At 55.4% G+C, this 14,933-nt stretch overlaps 2 long non-coding RNA genes across 8 annotated transcripts; one reads left to right on the plus strand and one right to left on the minus strand.

The window, feature by feature from the left end:
* Positions 1–1,036: 1,036 nt before the first annotated feature.
* On the minus strand, positions 1,037–8,275 carry LOC118639544. 7 transcript variants are annotated; one of them, XR_004961195.1, is made up of 6 exons: positions 8,005–8,275; positions 3,624–3,739; positions 3,203–3,278; positions 2,467–2,598; positions 1,553–1,880; positions 1,037–1,388 (listed from the first exon to the last, which is right to left on the minus strand). It is a non-coding gene; the product is annotated as an uncharacterized LOC118639544 (long non-coding RNA). The 7 variants fall into 7 exon arrangements; XR_004961196.1 differs by having other exon boundaries at positions 1,736–1,880; positions 8,005–8,231; XR_004961192.1 differs by having other exon boundaries at positions 1,037–1,880; positions 2,467–2,628; positions 8,005–8,228.
* On the plus strand, positions 7,434–9,628 carry LOC118639545. Its single transcript, XR_004961197.1, has 3 exons — positions 7,434–7,666; positions 8,467–8,566; positions 8,758–9,628. It is a non-coding gene; the product is annotated as an uncharacterized LOC118639545 (long non-coding RNA).
* The last annotated feature ends 5,305 nt before the right edge of the window (positions 9,629–14,933 follow it).

Genomic DNA, 14,933 nt, shown 5'->3' on the forward strand with positions numbered 1-14,933 from the left:
ATGGGGAGAACACGGAGGCACCCGCAGACCAAGGCCACCGTGCCACTCAAAGGAGGCCGAGGACTGGCGAGGACAGTGAGGACCGAGAAGCCTCCTCAGGAGGCCCTCACCCCGCTGCCTGTCTCTTCACACCCCTTCCTCAGATGTTCACTATTTTGTTATTGTTGTTAATTCCTTGCCAGGTGGAACCCGGCACTGTGGGGCTTAATTAAGCTCAGCCAGCTGTTGCCAAACATGGGAATGTGATGCGTGGAGGAGCCAGCCACAGCGGTGGTGGGAAGGGGGAAGAGGAGGGGGATAGAGAAGGAGGTGGGGCCTGGAGGCTCTGGGAGACTGGTAGCCCCAGGTCTACAATGGATAGGGTCTGAGTTTGGGGGACAGGAAGCGAGTTGCCAGAGGGGCCCTCTGGGAAGGTCCCAGGATGTGGGTGGACCAGACCCAGCTGCCACACCCACCCCCTGTTGATGCAGGAACCCCAGCTCCTACAGGACAGACGAAGACTTTGCAGGGGGAGCTCCTGGGAAGGGGGACAATCGCAAGGCCCAGCACCAAGGCTGTGCTGCCCAGACACCAGACAACAGCCCCCAAGGAGCTCAAGGTATGGTGTGTGTAGATGTATGGTGTGATATGTATGCATGTGTGTGGGGGGGGAATGTGAGGGTGTGTGGTATATGTGGAGTGTATATCTTTGTGTATTGTGTGTGAGTGTATATGTGGTATGTATGTGGTGGAGGGTATAGGCATGTATATGTGTGAGTGTGTGTCTGTGTGTGATATGGTGTGTATGTGCATCTATGTGTGTGCAGTGTGTGTGTGGTATGTATGTGTGTGTGTCCAAGATTCTGTCCACTTGCCCTGGAGATAAGGGTGTTTCATGATTTTGCTTGTCACCAGGGTCTGTCTGTGAAAATGTAAAAACAGCTAGTTGGTGGGGCCTCATTTGCATCCAGAAAGCTAGCTGCAAGGGAGTCCAGAACCAGACATTAGCTTTTTAGCTTCTCCAAATAAAAAGACAGTAGAACAAAGGTTGAGAGAGCAGATCTACATCTTTTCCAGTCCACCCTTTGATAACTCAAAACCCATCCTTTTATTCAGGCTTGAACTTCCAAACAACAACAATAGTAACCAAGCATGCTCCCAACTAACACAATGCAACTTTCCTGTGTACAAGAGAGAAGATGCTCACCCTCTCTTCAACGGGTAAGACTTTATGCTGTATTCTCCCCAGTGAAGACATAAAAAGACAAATGAATTTGAAACTCAAAATACCCTTCCATCCACCAACTCCATCTTCAGGAATTCACCTCTGATGTGCTTGCCCAGGGCACACAGCATGTTTGTGGAGGCAGAGGAGTGAGAACACCCCAAATGTCATCACCGAGGGACCACTGTGGATTCAATACAACAAAAAGCTCACGGTCAAGAGACTTGTAGAAACACAACTAGATACATCAAAGGAAAAATGGCAAGTCACACAACTGGCTTCCACTGTGGGGTTCTCAGCATTGGCTGGATACTGATATTATCTGAGAAGTTAAAAACACAAACTAACTTCTGCCCCAGACACCTCCTGGGATGGGCTCAGAACTGCTGGGGGTGGACGGGCTCTTTTCCCTGAGTATGACGAGCAGGGAGAATGACACTCTCTGTTCTGTAGCTGCTCCCATTTGGGCAGGTGCAAAATGAAAGATGCCAGACACAGGCAGGTAGCTCACACACACATACTCACACTCACTTGGTATCATGTGATCACACAGACTTGCACACACACACTGCAGCGCACACGGGTATCACGTGATTATACAAACTCGCACACGATGCATCATGTCGTACCATGTGGTCACACGGATACTTGTCTATGCACGGCTGTCTCTGGAAGGCTGTGGGGACAGAGGTCATGGAATGGGGACAGAAGGGATGTTTGGGGGACTGCCTTAAAGTGCTGGGCATTTGGCTTTTGTTGGTGGTAGTGGTACTTATTCTCCATTAACATTAAAATTTGAAATAAAAACGGTGCCTCCTCCAGGCGCTGCTCCCTCCGAGACTAGCTCTCTGGTCAGCAATGTCCTTGGAGCACTAGCTGGGGGCTGACAGGCCCCCTCAGCACTCCCACTATGGGGCTTCCGTCTCAGCCCCCAGGACTACGAGTTTGTCATGCAAAGGGCCAGATGCTGCTCCAAGTGTGCAAATGGCCCTGGCAGGAGCCCATCCCTCTGCGGCTGTCCTGCTGATGGCCCCAAACAATCCAGTGTCAGCTGACGCAGGCTTGCTCCGGGCTGGGCTCTGGGGAGACAGCTTCATGGAACTCAGCCCGGAATTCAGTCCCCACCTGGCAAACAGCTGTGGCCCCACCTGATAATGGACGTTTTAGGGGAGGAATGCACCCAGATCCCCAAGACAGCGCATCCCAGCAAGGTGGCTCCTCCGTGGACCCTCAGACACACAAGGCACCCTTGCATTCCTCACCCTACCCCGGTGCTGGCTGCTGCCTGAGGTCCCTCCACAGTGGCCATCCCAGTGCTGCCGGCCCTGGTGTGGCCTTGGGCCAGCTTCCTCTCTGGGCTTTGAGTTAATCCTCTCCGAAGGAAGGACACCAGGCTAGGAAGGACCACCAGCCACCAGAATTGCCTGCGGGTTACTATACATTCAGAGTCCCAAGACCTAGCAGCCAGGATGGGTTAGGACCAGTAAATTGGCATTTCTTTTTCTTTTTCTTTTTGTATTTATCCTCCGACAAAGTGGGAGGTAGAGAGGGAGGAAGAGAGAGAGAGAGAAACATCAACATGAGAGAGACACTTCGAGTGGTTGCCACCCACATGACCCCATCCAGAGCCGGGGACAAACTGCAACCGAGGTATGTGCCCTTAGCGGGAACCGAACCTGGGACTCTCTGGTCTGCGGGCTGACTCTCTAACCGCTGAGCCAAACTGGCCAGGGCTAAATCTGCATTTAACAAGCACCCACGTGGCTCTGATGCCGCAGTGGGAAGGTCACATACTCAGGGTCTGGAGGCAGCTCTGAGCGAGTGCATTTCAGATGATTTCTTGGCTTTGGGTTGACTGGGGGAGAGCAGGACTCATAGGCACCCCTTCCTTGCAAGGGAGAAGGGGTGACATGGAGGTGACCCAAGAGGCAGGAGAGGACAGCAGGGGCAGGACGAGGAGAGCAAAGCAGGGGCTCCTGGAAGGTGTGGGAGACTGACCTCCTTTGTCCCACCTTCGGAGTCCAGTCCGGTGCGCGCTGGGAAGGCTGCCAAGGCAGGGTGGAGGTGGCCTGAGCTGTCAGTGGAAAAGCAGCAGAAAATAGCAGCCAGCCAGGAGTCCCCAGAATTCCCCTCATGGTTTGTTTTTAATTGGATTTAATTATTTTCCATTTAATTGCATTTTTAAAAGCTCTCCCCAGCGGTTTCCTGATCTGAGGCCTCTCCATCTCTCCTGGGCTGGAGACTTGGCCTGGGGAGGGGGGGGTGAAGAGACAGAGCCAAGGCTACCATGGAACTCTGTGGTCCCACCAAAGCTCCCTGGGGACCTGGGAAGGGCCCTGGCTCTGGGGGCGGTGGGGCTGGGAAATAGGCGGCCCCGTGTCCCTCCCCGGGCCAAGCATTCCTTGAGGGGCCTCCTTACCCATAGGTCACAGGCACAAGCATGAGACATCTGGGGCTGTCCTCCTGGGGTTCCAGCTCGTGCTTGAGGTCCTCCCCCACGTCACCGCGACCTTTCCTTCAGACAACTCTAAGACGCTGTTTAACAAGATGCCAAACTTAGTCAACTCGCCGTCCGAAATTCATCTATATCAGCACATGTACACACACACACACACACACACACACACATCCCTAACAACACGCACATGCATGCGCACACACGTGCACACATGCACCGTGGCTGAGCTGTTGTATTCTCACACAGACCTGCTGGGGGACCCATGAGCGGAGCACATGGGAAGGAGAATCGTATTAAGTAGCCACCTGGAATACATCCTCCTCAGAAACCACGACTGCTGAAAAACATCAGCACAGTTCCTCTTCTCTCCTGGCGACATGTCACTGACGGCGGGCCCCTTGTCCGATTCTCGGCCGTCCCTCTGTCTCTCCCTCTCTCCGCCGCTGTCTCTCTGTGTCTCTCTTTCTTTCCTGCTCTCCTTCCTGTTTTCTGTCTTTCCTCTGCTCTCCCATCCTTCTCGATACTATCTTGCCTCTTGCCTGGCTTCGACTGCCTGGGAAATGTTGGATGGGGCGCCTAGCTCCCAGGGTAGGGGAGCAGCATTCCCCACCAGACGGTGGTTCAGCACCATGGCCAGGGGTGCTGTTCAAGAAGGACTTCTGCCCCTAGACATTTGATACCATGCAGGGCCCCACACCTTCATCATCACCACCCAGGACTGTGTTTATTTGCTTGTCATTCCCTGGACAGGACAGGCCAGTGCGACAGGGCCATGGTGGCCACGGAAACGCTGTGACCTCCTCTGTATCGGTTGACCTGCCTGCATCACCTGCATTAGCTCATTTAATCCCCATAGCAGCCTGTGAGGTCAGTACGATTATGTCCATTTTTCAGATAAGAAAACTGAGATTCAGAGCAGGAAGTGGCTGGTCCAGGGTCCCACAGCTTGAAAGAAGAGGAGCCAGGGGTCACACCAACCACACAGACCCCTCCTTCCTAGTTCATGCATCTTCCTTGCAAGGCTTAGAGAAAGATGGTGGGATGCTAGCCAATTCTAGATACCAGCTCACCCACCCACACTCTACCCTTGGGAACACTGGGAACACCTAGCCATCAGGACCACACCTTGTAGAGGAGGTGGTCTGTCTCAGAACCACATGGGCTGTCTCAGCCATGCAGAAGCAGCCACAGCACAGCCTGTGTGAGGAGTAGGGGAGAGGCAGATGGGTCAGCCACAAGTCCCTGTGCCCACTGGGTACCCACTCTCAAGAGAGACTCTCCTATTCTAATTCTCATTAATGATTATTAATGATTGCTGATATTTGCCCAGAGCTTTCTGCTGACTAGGAGCTCTGGATCTGAGCGGGTTGGCATTTGCTTATGAATGAAGCCAGATGCAGAAGCAGACTGGCCCCGAGGGAGGGGAGAGATGGCACTGGAGTCTACGCCATGAGGAGCAGCCAGGAGGGCGGGTGCTGGGAGAGATGGTCACCACCGGCCAGAGGGCAGCTGCCCTCGTGCAGGGTCTGATGCTTCCAAGGACGTGGGGGGCTCTTCATAACCACCACGTGCGCCTGGGGAGTTAGGGGAATGGGGAACTTGGCTATTCTCATGTCCTGTGCTTTCTGAAACGTTTCCTCTTCGTGTTCTGTACATTTTCCTTGAACATGCTTGCTGGCCTTGGCTCAGCCAGGGAGAGGCCTCGTCCCGTCGGCCACTGGGACTCCGGAGGCGGGGCCCAGGGAAGAGCTGCAGGAGGGCCTGACAGCGGCTGTGCCCTTCGAGTGTGTGCCCTGCTTACCACTCGCAGCATCCTTGTGGGGCAGTCCCTAGGGTGATGCCCATTTAGAGACAAGGAAATAGGTTCAGAGATGAGAGGGGGCCTATCTGGGTATATCCCACTTGGAACATGGAACTGGCTCTGAGCCCCCAGCTGACCAAAGACAATTAACTCCCCGCACGTCAGTCTCCCCAGCTGTGGAATGGAGGCGTCGCAAGCGTCCACCTTACAGAGGTTCTGAACACCGACAAGTGAATGTGTGAAGCAGGAGAGAGGGTGGCTAGGGGGCAGCCTTGGCAATCATACTCACATGTCACCCCCAAACCAAAGTTTCGCAAACACTGTTTACTTTCTCCATGTGCAATGCATACTAAGAGTTTTTAAAATATTGGTCTTAACCCACAAGTGAATGTCCCAGACCACACGTCTGAACATCCCTGCTGCCGACATTGGAAGAACCTCGCCTGGAAGAAGAGCACCCTGGGGACAGAGCCTGGGACCCAGGGGCTTCCCTCCAAGGTTCTGTCTGCTCAGCTGGGGGACCTGGTGTTTTGTGTTGGGAAAAGGGGATCTGTCCTCTTCCCTTTGTCCACCCCATGGAAACCTGGTTTTGACAGGCTTGACAGAAGAATACAGGAGGCGTAACACGGAGAGAAGCATGAGCAGGGAAGGGGGCGACGGAGGACGGGAGCCACCTTGGAGGGATGTGCAGGGCGGCTTCAGCATCTGTTCTCGAGGTGCTAGTTCATAGGGCCACCGTGTCCACTCGTTCAACAGCTGTCACGGAGGCTGGGATTCAGCCAGCGTTCCCTGACGTGGAGATGCTCTAGTGCTCTGCCGTATCCCTTTGCCTTTTGCCTTTCATAACACAGTGCACAGCAGCCAGGTGCTCACCTGCCAGTGCCAGCATCTCTACCTGGCTGTGGAGCCCACCTGAGGGCGTGCTTCTGCAGTAGCCTGGACCGAGACAGCTGAGCATGAGCTGTGTGCCGCAGTGCTGTGGGCCAGGGTGCAGTCAGTATGTCGGGGTGCAATCAGAATGCCAGGGTGCTGTGGGCCAGGGTGCAGTCAGTATGTTGGGGTGCAGTCAGTATGCCAGGGTGCTGTGTGCCAGGATGCAGTTCAGTATGTCAGGGTGCTGTTGCCAGAGTAAAGTTAGTATGTTGAGGTGCTGTGTGCCAGGGTTTAGTCAGTATGTTGGGGTGCAGTCAGTATGTCAGGGTGCAGTCAGTATGTCAGGGCGCTGTGTGCCAGGGTTTAGTCAGTATGTTGGGGTGCAGTCAGTATGTCAGGGTGCTGTGTGCCAGGGTTTAGTCAGTATGTTGGGGTGCTGTCAGTATGTCAGGGTGCAGTCAGTATGCCAGGGTGCTGTGTGCCAGGGTTTAGTCAGTATGTTGGGGTGCTGTCAGTATGTCAGGGTGCAGTCAGTATGCCAGGGTGCTGTGTGCTAGGGTTTAGTCAGTATGTTGGGGTGCAGTCAGTATGTCAGGGTGCAGTCAGTATGTTGGGGTGCTGTGTGCCAGGGTGAAGTTAGTATGTCGGGGTGCTGTGTGCCAGGGTGCAGTCAGTATGTCGGGGTGCAGTCAGTATGTCAGGATGTTGGGGTGCTGTGTGTCAGGGTGCAGTCAGTATGTCGGGGTACAGTCAGTATGTCAGTATGTTGGGGTGCTGCGTGCCAGGGTGCTGTGTGCATCGGTGTGGAATGTGGAAGTGCCGTACCCCGGGGGAACCTAGATGTGCTCTTGTCCTCCTACTGGAAAACCTCCGTCTTCCATGGCCTGAGGCCTGGTTTGCCTGGCCCACTGTCTGCTCACCTTCTTTCTGCCTCTCCTCTCCCGCTCCCTCTCCCTCTCCCCCTCCCCCTCCCTCTCCCTCTCCCCCTCCCTCTCCCTCCTCCTCCCCTCCCCCTCCCTCTCCATCTCCCTCCCTGTCCTGCAGCCACGCCAGCCACATCACACCACCCAGGGCCTCTGCACACGCCAGTTCTACCTGCTGGTCCTGTCCTTCCTCCTGCCATGTGTCTAAGCCCAGCCTCTGAGGAGACGGCACTTGAGCAGAGCTGAGGGGGTGAGGACAGGAGCTGAGCGGACCTCTGGAGGAAGGCTCCCAAGAGGCAGTGGAGCACACCGGAGGCTGGGAGAGGAGGCCGGTCCTCAGGGTCAGGGTGGGGGCTTGGACTTTACACGAAGGAAGATTGGAGCCATGGAGAGATCCGAGCAGAATGGTGTGGCATCTTCCTCTCCCCAGCCCCATGCTCTACCCTGTCACATTCCTTACTTTCCCTTTCCCGTCATTGTAATTTGTTTGTGTGGTTGTTTGTTCAGCCTTGTCTCTGTCAGAGGGCAGACAGCTGCGGAGGAAAAGGCCACACCCCACAAACAAAGGACTCAGAAGGGTGAGGCTGCCCCCGGCCCCCACCCCTGCTCTGCAGGGTCCCTGGTGCCAAAGTCAAGCCATTTCCTCCCCGAATCACTGCAGCCCCCAAAGACCCTGGCTGGGATGCCACTCAGCCCCGCCCCGATAGGCGTGACCTCCATCAGGTGTCTGGACCCCCACCCGTACCTCCACCTGAATCTGGAAACTTCACTTCCCAGGGAAGTAGAGACACGGAGACATGAGCCAAGGGGGGTGGGAGGGAAAGACCGCGAGGAAGTGTCAGGCTCTTGACGGCTGCGCTCTAAACTCGGTATTTTCAATGCCTGCATTTAAATGCCTGCAAGCGGATTAATAAGGTCTCGGTCGTAGCAGCAGCAGTCTATATTTAATCTATCTGAAACGCCAGTGGGTCGGGCCGTGTGAATATTGATGGCCGGGCGGGATTGGGGACAGGCAGCATGGCACCGGCTTTATCTCGCGGGCGCAGGCCGCCTGGCCCTTATCAGGCCGGCCCGGCTGCTGCAGCTGCGTCTTCAAGGGCCCGCACCCCGCCTCCCACCGCCTGCTTTGTAATCAGAAGAGAAGAAGTTGCTGCCTTGATATTTCCATTTTTATCTCTTTTATTTACTTCATTTTAATGTGTTTCAGGGAATATTTTCTTTGCACCAAGGCAAGGCAAGGCTGACGGTCGCTTACATCTTTCTGCTGCACCTGCCCCTTGGCCCGGCGGGGACAAGGGGGAGAAGAGGTGAGGAAGGGGGTGAGGGGCTCCTGTCTCATCCCTGCCCTCCTTGCCCTCGGTCTCCCCCATTCTCCCAGTCCCAGCTGCCTCTCTCCTGTCTGCCTTTTGCTTCCCTCTTTTTGTGGGTTCCTTTCTGAATGACTCACACCCTCCAGGTCTGCCCATCCTCACCCCTCACCCGGATCTTGAATTCCCAGCCCAGCCCTGAGGATGAGGGATTCATTACAAGGAGCCTTCACCCGCAGCCCTGGAGGATGAACCTGGGAGCCGGGGCAGAGCGCACATGATCTGGCCTGGCCCTGAGAGGAGCCTGTCACGGTTGAGGAACAGGCGGGTTCAAGACTTGCTCCACCGCCACCGCCACGGATCTGGGGGAGCCATGATTATCTCCCTTTCCCAGATGAGGAAGCTGAGGTTCCGAGAGGTTATCAGTCACAGTCACCTTGCTCCAAGTTGGCAACTCGTGACAGAGAGAGGAATTGCAGAGTGGCCGGGCCTTCGGAGACGGTCTCCATCCGGCGCAGGGCTGGCGCCGGGGGTGCTTGGCCAACTCGTCTGTGTCTCCTCCCTCATCTGTGAGGCTGGATGCTCACACCCCCATCACGCAGTGAACCGAGAGGCGTGTGAAGCCGCTCACTGTTAGGGCCCAGCCTGCAGGGGGGCAAAGGGGGCTCCTCTCCTCTGTGTCCCTGGTTTAGTGTCATCAATGCCCCTGCAGTGGATGGAATGGAGTTTCCGGAAAAGATATGTCCATATCCTAACCCTGAGAGCCCGTAAATGGGACCTTGTTTGAAGAAAGGGTCTTTGCACATTTGATTGAGAATCCTGAGATGAGGTCCTCCACAGTGAGAGGCTGTGTGAAGACAAGGACAGAGGTTGGACAGATGTGGCCACATGCCGAGGAATCCATGGGGCTCCCGGGAGTTGGAAGAGGCAGGAGGATCCTTCCTCAGAGCCCCTGGAGGGAGTACAGCTTGGTGACACCTGGGAGGAAACTGGAAAAAAATAGATTCCCGTTTTTTTTTTATATATTTTTTTCCTTTTTTATTTTAGAGAGAGAGAGGAAGGGAGAGGGAGAGGGAGATAGAAACATCAATGGGAGAGAACACTGATTGGCGGCCTCCTGCATGCCCCCCACTGGGGATCGGGCCCACACCCTGGGCATGTGCCCTGACCGGGAATCTGACCTGCGACCTCTTGGTGTGTGGGTCAGCGCTCAACCACTGAGCCACACCAGCTGGGCTAGATTCCTGTTGTCTTAATCTCCTGTCTGTGGTCACAGCAGCGCCAGGACACTCCCACCATCCCCCACCTGTCCGGGAGCCCCTCACAGGTATGGATGGCGGTGTCCCGGTCAGCACCAAGAGCCGCAGCACCAAGTCTGGTGCCAGCTACCGAAAGGTGCTTGGCGAAAGTCTGTTGAATGAGCGAATGAACCCAAGGGTAAGAATCAGTCCCGAGCACAGAAGAGCTCAGGGGACTGGCAACCCAGTGCCAAAGGCTACAGGTACTGAGCTCAGGAAACCCAAAGGCACAGGACAGCATGCTGCCCCCTAAGATCCGTGTGTACCTACGTTTCTAGCTCCTCACACCAGGGGGCACGAACCATCTTGGGGTTCCATCGCCTCCCTAGAGATGCAGGGATGCTGGCTCCAGAGATCTGAGCACCCTCTGTCTGCATGAGGGACAGCTGCCTGGCTAGGGCATGCTTCTCCATCCACACAGACATTTTTTGCAAGTGGGATATAAATTTGGGGGAGTGATTTGCTCTGGCAGCAAGCCTAGCCTGCCTGGACTAACACAGCGGCCGTCCCCCAGAGACTGAGTGGTCTTGTGTGGGGGAGGAACCCCATCCAGGGGCTGCGGGAGACTTCTTGCGTCTTCTTCATAAATAGCGTGACAACCAGAGGCCGCCCCAGGAAGGGTGTGGGATGGCAACGGCTACCGTTTATCTAAAGAACAGAAATCAGAGAGTCTGTGGGGAGGGCAGCTGTGTACCGTTTGGGACGCGTTATTTTCCAGATTTCATGCCGAAGAACAGAGAGGCTCGGCGCTTGTGGGGATCGATGTGGTTTCTGTCACTAAGAAGGGAAAGGTCAAAGCTAGAAATGATGCATTGCCTCACCACCGGGAGCCGCAGAGGTGCGTGGCTGAGCCATTGTTCCACCAGCCACCAAGGAGACCACACAGGGTGGGGTCATCCCCGTCCCCCTGGCTGCCAGTCACCAAGACCCCCATGCACTGCTGGTCCAGGCATGGCGGTGGGTCTGTGAGGGCCACTCTCGTGGGGCCTCAAGTGATTGCATCTGGGGCAAAGAGTGGGCTGCTCAGAAGGGTCAGAGCAAGAGAGAGGCACCTGGGCTGGAGGGGAAGGACCCCCCCAGGAGGATGGGGGTGGGAAAAGTTTGAGCCCAGGACCCAAGTGTCCCTGGGGAGAGGGGGACATCTGGGGAATTTTCCATCTGGCTAGGATGGCAGACAGGTGAAGAAGAGAGCATATAGGTGAGACAGGGTGAGTATTCCTAGGTCAACCCACTGGGGTCCCAGTGAGGAGGCTCCCCAGAGAGGCTGAAGTAGGAGGTCTGGAGGAGCTGCCCCCACCCAAATTCCTCTTTCCCACACACGTGGGTCCCACACCGGGAGGCCACTGGGTAAAGGGAGGTGCAGATTCAGTAGGCCCAGGATAACAGGCTCAGAGGAGGTGGGAGCCAGAAAAACCTGGAGGAAGCTATAGCACATCCAGGTCACACAGGCAGCAACGGCACAGCTAGAACAGGCCGCCACAGCCCCACAAGAGTGTGGGTGGCAAGGACAGCCCCCAGGACCGCACCCTTGGCTGCCACCCCCTTCTTCACAACCAGCACGAAGCAGACAGTCATCACCCCATTGCGCAGCCAGAAGCATCGAGGCCAGGAGCTGGGAGCCGCCTGTCAGTCAGGACAAGGCAGAGCCCCAGGGGCAGCCCTCCGGCTCCCAGGGCAAGGACAGGGCTCCTCTACAGTCGGAGGCCATTAGGCCGCCAAATGAAAAGCCCTCATTAACTAATAAAAAGTGCCTGCACTCCCTTGTCACATAATTAGTGGAAGCCAGGACTTTAATTGGCTCTGTCCAAACTGCAAGAGACCACAATCACAGCTCCACAGGGGCCAGGGCTGGGCAGCTCACAGTCTCCCCCACCTGCCTCAGCTGAGCCTCCCCGCCCCCAGGAACACTCCTCACCAAGGATGGGGAGCAGAAACTGGTGGGGGCTGCTCCCTCTCTCTCGGCCGGGGTTCATACTCCAGCTCTGGTCAGTCTGCTGCAATTTGGGCTCTTTGCTCTTCTAGCGAAACTTAAACCTGCCTGGTCCTCCTTGGAGTCTTCCCACCACCCCATTTCCCACCCATCCATCCCCTCCCAGCCTCCCGTCATGCCCTTCACCCCAGGCCCCCGGGGATGGCCCTTTCCTTCCCTCCTTAGCCTGGTTGACCCGAGAGGTCTCCCTGGTTAACTAACACCCTTGGACTCTCCCTTCTCTGCCCTTCACTCCCAGAAGCAGACCACACTTCCAGACCTTTCCAGCTTTCCTTCCCCCGGGCCTGCCGGGGAAACAATGTCAGACCCCAGCCTCCCGCCCCAGTCTCCCCCACATCCCAGCCTCCCGCCCCAGTCTCCCCCCCATCCCAGCCTCCCGCCCAGTCTCCCCCACATCCCAGCCTCCCGCCCCAGTCTCCCCCCCATCCCAGCCTCCCGCCCAGTCTCCCCCACATCCCAGCCTCCCGCCCCAGTCTCCCCCACATCCCAGCCTCCCGCCCCAGTCTCCCCCCCATCCCAGCCTCCCGCCCCAGTCTCTCCCCCACATCCCAGCCTCCCGCCCCAGTCTCCCCCACATCCCAGCCTCCCGCCCCAGTCTCCCCCCCATCCCAGCCTCCCGCCCCAGTCTCCCCCACATCCCAGCCTCCCGCCCCAGTCTCCCCCCACATCTCAGCCTCCCGCCCCAGTCTTCCCCACATCCCAGCCTCCCGCCCCAGTCTCCGCTGCAGCGACCAGGCCTCCATGATTCCTCCCATAGACACCTCTTGGGTCAACCCAGATGCGCCATCTCTGGAGCCTGAGTCTGGACCAGATCCCCACGGCCACTCACCTGGTCCACCAAACACCTCTGGCTCCAGAGCTATGAGAGAAGACATTTCCGTTGCTTCAAGCTGCTCAGTTTATCATCCTTTGTCACAGCAATCCCAGGACACTCATCCAGTGGGCAAGAGAGCCCAGGCCCAGGCTTCTTAGCACATGCGGTGTGGACACTGGGATGCGATGAGGAAGACCCAGTGCTCAGGGCAGGGGCAGGGGCCGGCAACACCCCAACTGTCACTTTCGCAAAGGGACCAGAGACCCCGACAGGAAAGGAGGTCTCCTCAACAACCAGCCGAGATGCCTGGTGTTCGTGCGGGAACGCAGCCCCACCTGAGCCGGCAGCACAGGAAGGAGGCTCATGCGGTGGGTGACAGACGGATGTGCCAGAGCTAACGGTATGTGACTTCTGGAAGGAAACACGGGAGAAAAACCTACCAGAGACGAGCCCTCAGCTAGGGCACAAAAAGCATTCACTGCGGAAGAAAAAACAATGCATCGGACTTCATCCAAAGTCAAGCCATCTGCTCTACTTTTCTTGTCGAAGACACCATTCCGAAAACAAAAGAGCCACCCAAGGGGAACATAAGCACAGGACATATACACAGCAAAGAACACGTATTGATAACTTATACAGAATCCTGAAAGCTCAATGATAAAAATATAAACAATCCCAAACACGGCCCGGACACTACGACACTTCAGTAAAGGAAGACATACAAATGGCCGATAAGCTCGTATGCGGGTCCTCAGGGAAATACCAATGAAAACACTAATAGACTATTCCTGCACACCGACTAGAAAGACCAAACTTAAAAATAAGCAATGCCTGACTTTATCTGATGTTGGAGAGGCTGTGGAGCTACTGAACTCTCCCTGTGCTGGTGGGAACGCAAAATTAGGACAACCACTTGAGAAAAGTTGGGAAACTTCTTAGGGAAGTAAATATACCTGGGATATAACCAGCAATTTTTCTCTTAGGGATCTACCTGAAGGAAATGAAAATGTACATCTACAAATGTCTTGTGCACAAATATTCATAGCAGACACTCTGGTTCGTAATAGTAAAAAAACTGGAAATAACCCAAAGTGCATCAACAGACAAATGGATACATGTGATGTGCTGTGTTTGAATGAGACATTGCTCGGCAACAGAGAGAATGACTTGGCGGCATGCAGCCCCAGAGCTGCATTCTAAAGATGGTGATGCTGCCTGGCCGGTGTGGCTCAGTGGTTGAGCGTCTACCCATGCACCAAGAGGTCACCAGTTCGATTCCCAGTCAGGGCACATGCCCAGGTTGTGGGCCAAATCCCCAGTGGGGGGCAGGCAGGAGGCTGTCAATCGATGTTCTCTCTCATTGATGTTTCTTTCTTTCTTTTTTTTTTTTATCCTCACCTGAGGACATTTTTCCATTTTTTGTTCAGATAGAGTGGGAGGGAGAGAGAAGAAGAGAGAGAGAGAGAGAGAAACACCAACATGAAGGGGACACATTTAGTGGCTGCCACTCGCACGACCAACCAGGACCGGGGACAAACTGCAACTGAGCTACACACCCTTAGCGGGAACCGAACCCAGGTCTCTCTGGATCGCAGGCCAACGCTCTAACCACTGAACCAAACCGGCCAGGGCTCATCGATGTTTCTATCTCTCTCTCCCTCTCACTTCCTCTCTCTCTAAAATCAATAAAGGATAAAAAATTATTTTAAAAAATGTGTGCTTTTGACTGTATATAAATTACAACAAAATAAAGTTGATTTTCACAAGTGTCAGCGCAACATGGAGGAAACTTATTCTGCTTGGTGTATTCATCAGCTTTGCTCTGGTAACAAACAACCCCCCAAGCTTTGTGGCTTTCAACCACACACACGCTTTGCTCACAGGTTGGCTGTGACTGTTCTCATTCCGGATCCCAGAACCAGCCTCGTGGCGCCATGCATTTCTTGCATAAAGCGATGACAGTGAGCTGGTGGTGGAAACCCTTGGTGACCTGCAAAGCTGCAGCTCAGATCTGGCAGACGTCAGTCTCTCCACATCCCACTGGTCAAAATGCCATGTGGCCACGCCTGACGTTAACAAAGCAGGATGAACCCCCTTCCCCAGAGATGGCGGGGTCCTGGGAGTCACAGGCAGGAGTGAGCTGTGATCCTGTGCAGGAAGGCCAGTGAGTGAGTCACTAGAGATGTACCACCTGCCATCTGGGATGCCATCTAAGGCCTCCCAGGACTCCGAGCTGGGGCTGTGAGCCAGGTGAGGAGGGGACGT

The sequence above is a fragment of the Molossus molossus genome, unplaced genomic scaffold, assembly GCF_014108415.1.
Source record: "Molossus molossus isolate mMolMol1 unplaced genomic scaffold, mMolMol1.p scaffold_m16_p_21, whole genome shotgun sequence".
Lineage (NCBI taxonomy): Eukaryota > Metazoa > Chordata > Mammalia > Chiroptera > Molossidae > Molossus > Molossus molossus.